This window comes from Python bivittatus, unplaced genomic scaffold, assembly GCF_059951505.1.
Source record: "Python bivittatus isolate LINGU-HERP-01145 unplaced genomic scaffold, Pbiv_v1 ctg000570_np1212, whole genome shotgun sequence".
Taxonomy (NCBI): domain Eukaryota; kingdom Metazoa; phylum Chordata; class Lepidosauria; order Squamata; family Pythonidae; genus Python; species Python bivittatus.
Genome location: NW_028277097.1, coordinates 15209478 through 15222407, shown reverse-complemented (window position 1 = coordinate 15222407; position 12930 = coordinate 15209478). Strand labels below are relative to the sequence as shown.

Genomic DNA, 12930 nt, shown 5'->3' with positions numbered 1-12930 from the left:
GGCAGGGTTTTCACAACATACTAAGCCATAAACCATAGTTTGTAAACCACAATGACTAGGTTCTCACAAAGCTACGCCAAAACGAAACAAATCCCATGTTTGAACCAGGTTGCAGTGCTTGCTGGAAAAAACTGTCTGCCCATCTCACATCGCCTCTAGTTTGGTGTCCACCAGAGGACAGCCGAATCCCCAATCTCATGACTTCTCATGAAGTCTAAAAGACGGGAGGGTAACAGGGTAACAGGTTGGAGAAAACTCTATTTTAGGAGACTTTTTTCCAACTTTTTTACCCTGCCCACTGTAGCATTTAGGTCAGTTAATTTTAAAAAATAATACACAAGAAGCTGTGTTTACAGGAGACTATACCAATTTCAACGCCTTCCTGAGCTGCAAAGCTATCTCCTTCAGAAATTAATTTTGAGTTGTTAAAGGAATTTTAAACAGTAATCTAATTGTGCTGTTACCCTTTGAGGCAAGTATTTATTTGTTACATCTTTATTATATCCCATCTTTTCACCATAAGCTTATGGCAATGCCTGTACTCCTCCAGTTTTTCTCTTTGCAAATTCCTCTGGGACACCTGCCTAGCATTTCTCAAAACCACAACCTCTTTCTTCCAGAGCAATAAACCATAGTTTGTCTATCCGTGGTTTATTCACGGGGCAGCGGTGTCGCACCCTGCATTTCCATCACGAGCTATGGCAAACCACCTCATGCCCAACGCGTGTCTTTGCTGTTCCCGTGAACGCTCGGCTCCGGGAAAAGAGAGTTGTAATCCGCGTTTTGCTCGCCACTTGGCTGGAACAAAGGCTGCTCCAGCCACAGCTGGCCTGCCAGAGGAGCCCTCCAGCTGTTCACCATCTAGCCCTTCTCTTCTGCCCCCTCGAGCGCCCCCCCCCGCCCTCTGCCCCGGTTGCAACCAGCCAGAGCTAACAGCAGGTGGCTGCCGATTGATTGACAAGCCTCCCATGACGTCATGCAGGTGGGCCGGGCAGCAGGAGGCGTTCTGCTGCTGCCGCCGCCGCCGCCGCCGCCGCTTTGGCACCAGAGGCAGCGGCTGGTCCCGACCCGAGGAGGGCTGCTGGCTCCCATCGGCTCCCCGCGCGTCTCTCTGTGCGCGGAGAGAAGGCGGCGGGGCGGGGCGGGGCACGGCGGGGCGGAGCGGCGCGCCTAGGGGGCAGGTGCCCGCCTGAGCGTTCCCAGCGCCTCCGGCCAGAAGGGCTGGCGGGGCAAGGCGAGAGGGAAGCCAACGCGCCAGCTGGGCGCCCGGCTGGCAGGGCTGGGTTCTGGGTGAGTAGCCTCCTCTTTCTCCCGCTTTCCCCCGGAGTTCAGAGCGGGCGCCCCCGCGTCTCCCGGGCGGAGAGCCCCGGGCAGGAAGACATCCCGGGCATCGAAATAAATAAATAAAGGCGCCAACGCCGGAAGCGGGAGGGTGCGAAAGAGCCGGCGAGCCTCCCGGTCTCTCGCTCTCCGAGGGGTCCTGGGAAGACTTCCTCCCTCCCCCCGCCCCACCCCACCCCCCCACCCGGTGGGTGCTCGGAAGCCCGGGCGGGGGCCTGAGCCTCCGGCATCCCCGACGGAGGGCCGGCGCGGGGCAGATGCCTCGCCGGAGAAGGGCGGCAGAGCGTGCGGACCCGAGGCGGGCTGGGGAAGCAGCCCAGCCCGATCCGCTGCCTGTTTATTCCGAGGGGGATTTACTTCCTCCCCCCTCCCAGCCCAGACGTGCCCAGAATGAACGACCCTGATGGCTGGCAGGAAGGCTGCGGGCCAGGAGAGGCTACAACCCCTTCGCCCGGTCTGCTGAGCCAGGGCTGGCTTAAATCAAGATTTCTTGAACGAGCTGCCCCAGCCCACTTAAACCCAAGAAGCCACATTAAGCTTTGCTTGCAGGGTGCGCTGCGCTGCTGCTTTATGGGCAAACGCGAACCCCCGTGCTGAAGCAAAACAGACTGTTTTTCCTTTTAAATCATACAGTATTGCATTACGCTACATTATCATTGGAGGTTGTTTCCTGGTGCGGTTTGGTCCTGCTCTGGGAATTGGTGGTGTGGCTGATGGGTGAGCACTGGGGCAGACGGTGTAATCCATTTCTGGTGCTGAGCTGAGCTGAGCTGAGCACTGGGTCAGCTGGCGGGAAAGGGCTGAGATCCTGGGAGTGTACCCAATTTGCATGCTAGATATTCAAAGCTGAATGCTGTTCCTGTGCTCTTGCATTTCCCTCTCCTAATTCTCTTTAATATTCCTAATAAAAATGCTGGTCCTTACCTGAATGAGCACTCTCCTATCATCTAGAACGGCAAGCAGGGTTGGGGTATCTTCGGCTTGCTGGGACATTTAAAAAAAAATAAAAAGAGGAAGAGGAAAGTAATAGCAAATGACTTCTGTTCCATGGCAAGAAAGCTGCACGGAGGTACCCATGGAAGTTGTCAAGAGGTGAGCTCAACTTGGAAGCTTTACATTAAAGACGCTGAATGCAAAGAATGAGAAAATCTAGCTGTGTGGTTGCTAAGAGTCAACACTGACCTGATGGCACGTAATCAATAAATGAAATGCAAAGAAATTGCTAGTTACCTGGACATGCAATTTATATTTAGGATTAGTATAAAACAAAGGTATCTCAGTCCTGAAAATAATAGTTAAAAGGGGAGAGTGGGAAGTTCTGCTTCATCTATACTCCCTTTTCCACCAACATTTTTAATTCTCTTGAAGGCAAGCACCCACACTCAAGCAAACCACATATTACTTGTGTTGTGTGAATGCACCACTGAATGGGAATTACTTTGAGGCCATAGGATCAGTGCTCTAACCAGGTATCTTCTGAGTAGCATTAGAGTAACGGCATTGAATGAGAGAAAAAAGGAACGTGAAATGCCACACTTCCACATGAATATCGATGGGTTGCGCTTTCGGGATGGACTAAGGCGTGTTCTCCTTGACATAATGTGTAATGAGCTTTTGGCATTTCCTGCCCGAAGGTGTGGTCACTGCTTTTGATAGCCTCAAAGGAGGATTGTACAAATTCACCAAGAATGGGTCAGTTGAGGGGCTCTTAGCTCATGAGATGTCTGTGCAACCACCACATTCGGAGACAGCTGTTGTCCTCCTGTCTTCCTTGTAGGCTTCTCAGAGGTACCTTATGGGCAGCTGTCAGAATCAGGACATTGGGTCAGGTGAGTTTTTTGCTCTTAATAAAGGGAAGGACCTTCCATTTTTCCAAGTTTTGCAAGGAATTATCACAGGCTTACATTGCCTCTTGTGTTTCTCTCCAAGCTGTTCTCCTGCCGCCCTCCTGCATAGTATGACCTAGTCATATTTCCCTTCCAATGAACTTGCTTTTCTTTTCCTTTGCTAGCCCTACTGCGCATTTAGTGCCAGCCTTTACCAGAGTTCTGGCCTGAAGCTTCTTTGTGGACCAACTTTCCCTTGTAGGAAGAGAGATGCTTCTGTTGCATCAATCTGTCGCCAAAGAGCTGATCTACATTTGTATGAATGAATTCTATTGTGATGCAAGTGAATGTCATTCCTTTCCAACTGGTTGCAAGGGTATTGGTGCTTTGTTTACTGTGAGTTCCTGTGTAATGGATGGTGGGCTGTGTGGTTTGAGGACATGATGCTATAGAAGTTGAAGCACTGTTCACTGGAACCCAGGGATGCAGCTGTAGGCTGCCTTCGCACAGCTGCACGTAGTAGCCCTTGCGTAACAACCACTATTGGGACGTAACTCCATCGCCAAGTGACTCGGTCATTAAGTGAGACATCACGTGACCGCAACTTGCAATTTTATTGCAGGGTTCTCGGCTTGTTGGAAGCTGGCTGTGAAGCGCACAAATGGTGATCAGTGACCGCAGGACACTGCAACGGTCATAAATGCTTGCCAGTTGCAAACCACCTGAATCTCGATCATGTGACTGCAGAGACACTGAGTGGTTGTAAGTGTGAGGACTGGTCATAAAGTTACTTTTCAGTGCTGTTATAACTTCAAATGGTCACTAAACAGGGCAGCCATTAAGCGAGGACTACCTGTGTTGACAATTTGCACTGCTCTTCACTGCATGCAACTGCTTGCAGAACTGTTTAAAGTAATAAGATAACATGGTAACAACACTATCTAATTGTGAAGGACTTTTTTCCACAATCCCTTTCATTTGTGAGATATCCATTTGTGATATCCTAGAAGAGTACCTGAAGTAATCTGCTTCAACAAGAATCCATACATAGAAGTTTAGAATCCTATGACATCTTTGAAGATTAGGATTACCCAGCCTTCTCCAACACCAGCCATGCTATTTAGAGATGCTATTTAAAGAAATCTGACTCAGTGCAATCTATGAACCCAGATCTGGATGTCAAATTGTGAGCAGGCCTCATTTGAAAGCTGATAATTGATTCTGAGTGTCTTCATATTTGAAATGACATGTGCATAATTTAGGCCAGCCATCTTTTAAACAAGAATGGTCACCTATAGGCCTCTAGATGCCACAGAACTACTTCTCCCAGCATGCCTCACCATTGGCTTTGCTTCCTAGGGCTGCTGGGAGTTGTATTCAATAACATGGTGACAGCAGTAGTACATTACTCTCCAGCCTCTGATTAAAGAATACCAGTGAAGGAGAATTCACCATTTCATGTGGAAGCCCATTCCATGGGCTTACAGTTCATAACATCAGGAAATTCCTCTAGATATCTAGCCTGAACCTCCTTTACAGTTTTAACCCACTGGTTCTGAGACAATAGAGAATAGGTTTATTGCCTCTCCTGTCTGAGGAAGGAAAATAAATAAGTTTATGTCACTAATGTTACTGAACTTGCTTTAAAGTGGGGCTTAATAGTAATGAATGTCTCCCGGCAAGGTCATTAGTGAGGAGCAACAAGATGAACACCAGAGAGGCTTTGCTTTCTCAAAAGCTCATATTAAACTTGAAATCACTAATAACTGGTTTATGACCATTGCCTTTCACTGAAAAGTCTCAATTATGGTAGAAGAAGAATGTTAATCAGTGGCTGCATTCCCAAAATATGCTAAACTGGCCTGTTGAATCATGGTTCACTGAATAGACCTCAACGGGCTGGTCATTCAATATGCTAAGCACAAACTGCCAGGCTAGGTTACAGGCTAAATGCAGTTTCTTATACAAACTCAGTTGGGATGTTGAATTGGTAGCCTGGGACCTAATGCAATGCGGCTTCTTTCTGTGCTCTAATTCTCAATGGGAAGATGTCCAAGACTGTGGCTTCTTATGTTGTTTTTGTGGTCTCAGAAGGGGTCTCACTGCCACCAGTGACACCATTCATAGGACTCAGGTTTATATGTTACTAGATTCTAATCCACACATCATATTAAATCATAGGATGGATCCTTTGCTGTTAGCTCTGTGCATTGTATACATTTGATAAGCCACATATCATGGCTTAGTGTAATGTGAAAAGTAGGTCATTATGTTCAACGTTTGCCTAAGGATGACTTTCAGGCACTCCACTCGAGCCACAGCTTGGCTGGGTTCATGCAAGATGCTAAACCAGAACCAATAAACCAGCATGACACCAGTCGTATTTGCATAAGTCCCAAAGAATCTGCCTTTCAAAGGGCAGCAGAATGACACTTCTACTTGACCATTCTAAGCTGCTTGACTTCAGATTTGATTTGATTTGATGTTACCATTAGGCTGAGTGATTTGGCTTCAGTCTTGTTTATTTTCTGGATATTCAACAGGAGTGACCACATCCTTTTAAATAAATATTCACCAATATTTTTTAGGACATATAGCCTACCTTGTAAGAAAGGTGATGTAATCACCATTCCTGCAAAGGTCTCAAGGAGCCTTTCTTGATGATGGTCAGCATTCCTAGCCTTGTCTTATGAAGACTGAAGGGTCTCGCTTGTCCCCTTACTGAAAAATCCTTAATTTTGGTGTAAGCCATATTCCAGAAGTCATTTACATTCTGGAAGACACATTGGGAAGGTGGGTGTCAAACACCAAGAGGCTGAAGGGTCCTTGGCAGTAGATCCAGCCTGAGTGTATAAAGTTGATTGAGTCTTTATTGACCATTTATTGCTTCTTTGCAGAGAGAATGGGAAATCCTGAAGGCAGCCCCACATTTTTTGGAATTTCATGGGCTCGAGAGGGAAGACACAATATCTATTGTGCAGGATTGTCAAACTGTGGGTCATGATCTTCTGGGAGGTGGTAGACAACATTAAAACATTTGCTCTGGGCTACCCACTTTGCAGGACACATAGATTAAAAATTAATTATTGAAAAAAAGTAATATACTGATTTCTTGCCTAACCCTAATTCCAAAGAAAATATTAGTTTTATTCAGCAAATGCACATATTCATTAATTTTAGGATATCATAGTACCTCAAAATTTAAGAACTCCTATGTGTAGGTACTAGTTTTGGGGAGAAGGCTGTCTGGCCCTAATCTGGTCTGACCAGAAGTTCTAGAAATTTCCCCATCATCTCTTATGGCATTAATTAGAGTCTAGTAATACAATACACTAACTCTGAGCTACACATATTCTTTACTGTCACAATTGATGTGGTTGGCTCTGAGCTGCTTTAGTTCATCAATTAACTCATAAAACTGCAGACTAGAGCTGGGTTCACACATCATTCTAGCCCTTAGTTTACTGAATAATCACCATTGGCTGAGTTCACATATCCCATCACCCTTTTCTTTGCACACAGATGGGCACAGAGAAGTGTTGTAGAGAAGGAGACCAAGTTTCTCCCCTGAATCATCTGATTGCTTTTCTACGTGCAAGAAAGGCATTTAACCATACTATATTATAATATGGTTAACCGTATTAACCATACCTGGTTAATCAGAGAGCAGCCACGTTTATAACACATTTTTAAAATATTCATGTATTTAAGATCTACAGACCTGCTGTCTCGGAAGGGACAGTCCTCAGAAGCTGTCGGATTAGAATCTTTTCTAAACTACTATTGTGTTTGGTTTTCATTTAAAATTATTTAAAATTATTGTTTGGCTGTGTAGTCCCATACTCAGAAGGAGGGCCCACGAGATTTGCTAGTGCTTCCTCCCAGATAGCTGATATAGGATTGGAATCCAGTTCACATGTCACTTGTGTTTTAAAGGTTGTTTTGAGGAACTGGCTAAGACATTTTTAATCAGGGAACTCTGCTACGTTGGGAACTACGTATACCATGAACTTTTCAAATGATTATCAAGATAAATAGCTCATATTTGTATGTGTACTGCAGTGTTTCTCAACCTTGGAAGCTTGAAGATGTGTGGACTTCAACTCCCAGAATTCCCCAGCCAGCCATGCTGGCTGGGGAATTCTAGGAGTTGATGTCCACACATCTTCAAGTTGCCAAGGTTGAGAAACACTGGTGTACAGCCTGCCAGTCAGCAAATTGAGAAGCCCAAAGATTAGCAGCCAGGAAGCCTTTTGCCTCCTATCTCTGTGCTGACCTCATGTCACAGGGAGTAAATATCCTGGAGGGCCACTTTGGTGTAGGGGTGAAGGCACCAGGCTAGAAACTGGGAGACCCTGAGTTCTTGTCCTGCCTGAGGCACAACACCAGCTGGGTGACCTTGGGCCAGTCCCTCTCTCTCAGCCCCAGGAAGAAAAAGGCAAGGGCAAACCACTTCCCAAAAATCTTGCTAAGAAAACCACAGGACCTGTCTATATAGTTGCTAGGAGTCAAAACTGACTTGAAGGTACAAAATAAATAAATAGCCTGGCCGTGGGGGATGCAGCGAAGAGGATGGCCCTGCAAAACTGTCCCTTTGCTTTCTTTGATTTGACAAGCAAAGGTCCCTTAGACTCAGCTGGGAAGGGTAGATGGAATAAAGCAGGATTACCCACCCATTGGAATACCTCCCAGCAACTCAGAATTCCAAGGTCTCAAATGGGAACCAGGAGATTTCCTGCACCATTCATGAGTTAAAAGCTGTTCTTAGTTGCAGGAAGTCGGCAACATGGATTTTGATATTGTGATTCTCACAGCACCGCTCCCAGAGGACACAAATTATGTTCTTGCATCTTAATGACCTGAGGGCACAATGTGTATTAAATGTGCAATGTTGTCATAATGACACAGCATTGTCGTGGCTTCTACCAGAAACCGGTGACATCATGGGAACACAGGGGCACAGTGCCAGTCTGTGGTTACTGCACACGCAGACTGTGGGGTAGCTTTTAGCTGTAAAGATAAATGCTCCTATTTTTCCTTTTTTGAGTGCCTGATGGCCCTGTGGCAAATGTTCTTTAATTATGCAAATACACATATGCAAAGCAGATTGAAAATGAGCAACGGCAACAAAAATGAGAGAGAGGGATAGAAATAGTTTGCCCTGAGACGAATGGGTCTAATGCTTGGGTTAATTATTATTGGAAAAACATGCCCCTTACCTTTAGTTCAATCAAGGGTGGAATTCTTGTACCCATGATGTCCTTTCGTTTTATACCCAGGATGGTTTTTGCTACTCATGTTGATTTTTTTCAGGTAGCTGGAATGCTAGCTTATGTTTCTGAAGTTTCCTTTATTCCATAGTCGTCATGAATTTCCAAAAAAATAACCATATTGGTGTATTGCAGAGAGAAGATAGTAAGTTGATTTAAGGGTAAATTTAATTAATAAAGGTAGGGATTTTAATTTTTTTAATGGAAAGGGTATCTCCTAATAATAAGATTAGTCAGTTGCTGGTTTCTCTTGCATAATGTCCTTGCATATGTGTGTAGGCTACCACCCTGGATTACTCAGATTCAGATACACTGCCAGATTGGTCCTGGAGAGAAACAAATTAAACACTAACTTATTTATTTTTTAAAAATTTGCTAGGGGTTAGGTGCTGTTCCAATCCCAAAAGGACTTTGAGAGCAACAGCATAAGGTTGGAAAGAGAACATCACACTCATGGAGTGTGGTCACTCATATTTAACAAGTGATTCTGATTTTCAGAAGTGGCTGTTGAGAGTTGGGTGGCAGACAGGTTGAATATATTCTTGTTGTTATGATGGTTGGTCGCACAGTCAGCCAGAGGTTTAGACTGGATTTGGCATTTTTATTCACTTATCGAGTCCTTCCCAAGGACCTGGGAGAGGCAGGTGTTGTTTGATGGTTTGGTGGTGTTAAAGGTATCATCGTAGGATATGAGCTATTCCAAGTAAAGCTGCCTTTTGCAATGGACTGATGGTGGTTCTGTCAATGCCGATGGTCTCCAAGGGGTGCTCCAGACGTTTTGGGATTGCATACAAGGCGCCTATAACTATTGGTGCTATCTTTGCTTTCTTTTGCCACAGTCATTCTACTTCTATTTGCAGGTCTTTGTATTTTGTGATTTTCTCCAGTTCTTTCTCTTCTCTTCTGCTGTCTCCAGGTATTGCAATGTCCACTAGCCAGACTTTTTTGTCTTTCTTATCAACAATTGTTCTGGGGTGTTGTGTGGCAGGTGCTGGTCTGTCTGAATTCTAAAGTCCCAGAGCACTTTAGCTTCTTCATTTTCTATTACTTTGTCTGCTTTGTGGTCCCGCCAGTTCTTGCTTGCAGGCAAATGGCATTTCTTGCAAATATTCCAGTGCACCACGGTTGCTCCTTTATCATGCCATTGTTTGTAGTCAGTCTGTGCGATCTTCTTGCAGCAGCTAACTAGGTGGTCCACTGTTTCTTCAGCTTCTTTGCAGAGGCAGCATTTGCTGTCTGTTGCTGTCTTCTCAATTCTGGCTTTGAAGGCATTTGTTCTTAAGACTTGGTCTTGTGCAGCCAGAATTAGCCCCTCTGTCTCTTCCTTCAACTTTCTTGCTCTTAGCCATTGCCAGGTCTTATTATCTGCTTTGCCTGCTAGGTTTGTATGTGTGTGTGCGCGTGCGCATACTGGCCATGTAATACTTTGCCTTACCTTGTCTGTTTCCTATTCTTCATTTGGTCTTTCTTGTAGGCCAGTTTGGTCTCTTCAGTATTCAGTAAGCCTCCATGGTGTACTAGCTTCAGTGCATCTTCTTCACTGTCCTTTAGATATTCCTCCAGTGCCCTTTTCTCTTCTTCAACTGTCTGGTGTACTTGCAACATTCTATGCCCACCAATGCTCCTTGGTAAGTAGAGTCTGTCAATATCACTGTGTGGATGAACGGCATAACTCATTGTCATTATTTTTCTGGTCTTCCTATCCAGGGATTTTAGTTCTGCTTGAGTCCAGTCCATCATTCCAGCTGTATAACTAATGACTGGAATTGCCCAGGTGTTAATTGCCTTGATGATATTTCCACCACTGAGTTTGGACTCTAAGATCTTCTTCACTCCTCTGATGTATTCACTACTAACCTTCTTGACTTCAGTGTGCTTGATGTTGTCAGCCTGAAGGATGCCCAGGTATTTGTAGTGATCTTCTTCATCCAGACTCTTGATATCATTTCCATTGGGCATCTTGATTCCTTCAGTTTTCCCTATTTTTCCCCTGTTGATGGTAAGGGTGGCACATTTGTCCAGTCCAAACTCCATTGCAATATCTTGGCTGTATATTTGGACAGTGTTGAGCAGCAATTCTATTTCAGATGATGTTTTTCCATATAGCTTCAGATTGTCCATGCAAAGGAGGTGGGATAACCTGGCAGATGTTTTTGATGTTTGATAGCCATGGCCTGACTTGTTCAGTATTGTTGACAGAGGAATCAATGCAATGACAAACAGTAGTGGTGATAGTGAGCCTCCTTGAAAGATTCCTCTCTTGGTGTTAACCTCTCCTAGTCTATTGCCATTGACCAGCAACTGTGTCCTTTCATTGTGCCATTGATCTTTGCACAAAGCTGCTGATGTTTCTACTGACTCCTGTTATTTCTAGGCCCTTGATTATCCAGTCATGTGGCAGCGGGTTGAATGCCTTCTTGTAATCAATCCAAGCTACATTCAAGTTGGTCTTCCTTCTCTTACAATTTTCCAAAATCATCTTGCCAGTTAGGAACTGATCTTTTGTCCCTCTGCTGTTTGGGCGGTTTCCTTTCTGCTCAGATGGAAAGAGCTTGTTTTCAACTAGGTGCTGTTGGACTGCATCAGCTACCCCACAGTTAGCAATTTGAAAGTTGTTGGCAAGCAGGTTAATTGGCCTGTAGTTGCCTGGTGCTGCCCCTTTTGCTGGATCTTCAATTTCACCTCCTTGCAGTATGTTGTTAAACCACTTGGCAATGAGTGGGTGCAGAGTAGTCAGATGTTGCAACCAAAAACCGTGCAGTTCATCTTCAGCTGGTGCTGACCAATTCTTGATCTTCCTTACCCCTTTCTCCACCATCTCTGCTGTTATTACAAGTTCTTTCATTTCAGCTTCTTTTTTATTCTTATCCACCTCCTTTATCCAAGCTACATTCTTGTTGTGTTTCTTTGGGTTGTCCCATAGCTGTGCCCAGAGCTGCATTGTTTCTTCTTTGTCAGGTGTTGACTGGTTCATTGCAGTCTCTCCATTGTTGGATTGGTAGAAACGTTTCTGATCTGACTGAAATTGGAGATTCTGTCTGTAGCGTGCAATTTGAGCTTTGTATCGGCTGATTTTTTTGGCTATGGCTGTTATTTGCTGCTTTATTATTTCTAGTGCTTCCTTGATCTTCCTTGTTTCTAGGTGATATTTCTTGTTCAGGTATTCTTTGGTGTTTTGTTTTTCAGCTTCTTTTCTTTCACCTGTTCTGGCTTGCTTGCATCTGATCTTAGCATGCTGATTTTATTTTCCAACCTGATCTTTCATTTTGGTGGTGCACTGTTTGGCTTTTTTTCTTGTTTGTTGATTTTGCATCCAAGGTATTCAGTTATAACTGCAGCCCTGCTGTACATCAGTTGGTTTGTTTTTTGCAGTGAGCTGGTGTATATATTTGATATTACAGTGTTGGCATCATTTAATACTTGTGCTAGCTGTCTCTTTGTAACAAGCTTCAATGCAGGCAACCTTATTCTGTTGTTTTTGTGCTGTTCTAGATGCTCAGTTATTCTTTGTTTCAATTCCTCTTGTTTTTTAGTTAAAGGGCTTTGTTCTTTCTGAGAAGAAGGCTCTACTGTCTGAGCTACTTCTGGCAAGGCTTCGATTTCTTTGCCCTGGGTAAAGAACTGCACAACTGGGTAAAGAATGCACAACTGGTGCATTCTTTTCAGATATCCTCTTCTTGTTGTAATAGCAAATCATTATTTCTTTGTTCTCAGTCTTTGTATATTTGCGATGGGTAAACAAGTTTTCTTCCAGTAGTTCTGCAGCTGCTGGCCCTGGTTGCTCAGCCAACAGTCTTGAGTCCTGTAGCCCACTTGTCACCAGGTGTCCAGGAATTAGAACACCTAATGCGGTCCTTGTTGACCCAGGTGACAACCGAGCTGGTATGGGTTTCGGTAAATTATGTCTCACTGTGTTGTTTATGGGAGAGGCATTCTTTGTCTGGCTCCTCTGATGAGACCTGTCCAGTATGGTTGAACCTCTGGTGTAGCTCTCATCCTCCTGGGAGCACTCAAGCCCCACAACCACATCAAGGCAGTGACTCACTGGGGGTTGTAATTGTTGTTGTTGCTGTTATTATTTCATCTTGTGGTGTCCATTTTAGAGGTGGAAAACTGATGATTTCAACCTGATTGCCCAAAACATGCAGTCCGCTGCTTTGTAACTCAGATCTCTGGCCATTTTTACTGATTTCATTCCTTCATTTGCCATTTCTATCCCACTTTTGTGCCTGCTGGGAGTTAATCCATAGGAAGCGCGCCTTTGTTAGTTTTCAGCGTCCTGTTTTTGGTGTTACCCTGGGGAGCTTTTCATCCGCCCACCACTCGTTTATTTTCGTTTGGTTTCTGGGGCTCTGTTGTTGAGGGAAAGCGGTTGATATACCTTTGAAGAGGATGATAAACCTTTTTGAACAGAGTGATATAAGATGACAGGATAAAGCAAGGTTCCACTGAGGGCCAGAGATGAGAAATGTGATTGCATAATGTAGACATAA

At 44.6% G+C, this 12930-nt stretch overlaps 1 protein-coding gene across 1 annotated transcript in view; it reads left to right on the top strand.

Annotated features, from left to right (window-relative positions):
- Nucleotides 1-1025: 1025 nt before the first annotated feature.
- The window catches only part of MAPK4 (mitogen-activated protein kinase 4), a 67958-nt gene continuing 56053 nt past the window's right edge, over nt 1026-12930 (top strand). The window contains exon 1 of the mRNA XM_088152797.1: nt 1026-1290. The gene's annotated coding sequence lies outside the window, so the exon portion shown is untranslated. The remainder of the gene's footprint in view (nt 1291-12930) is intronic.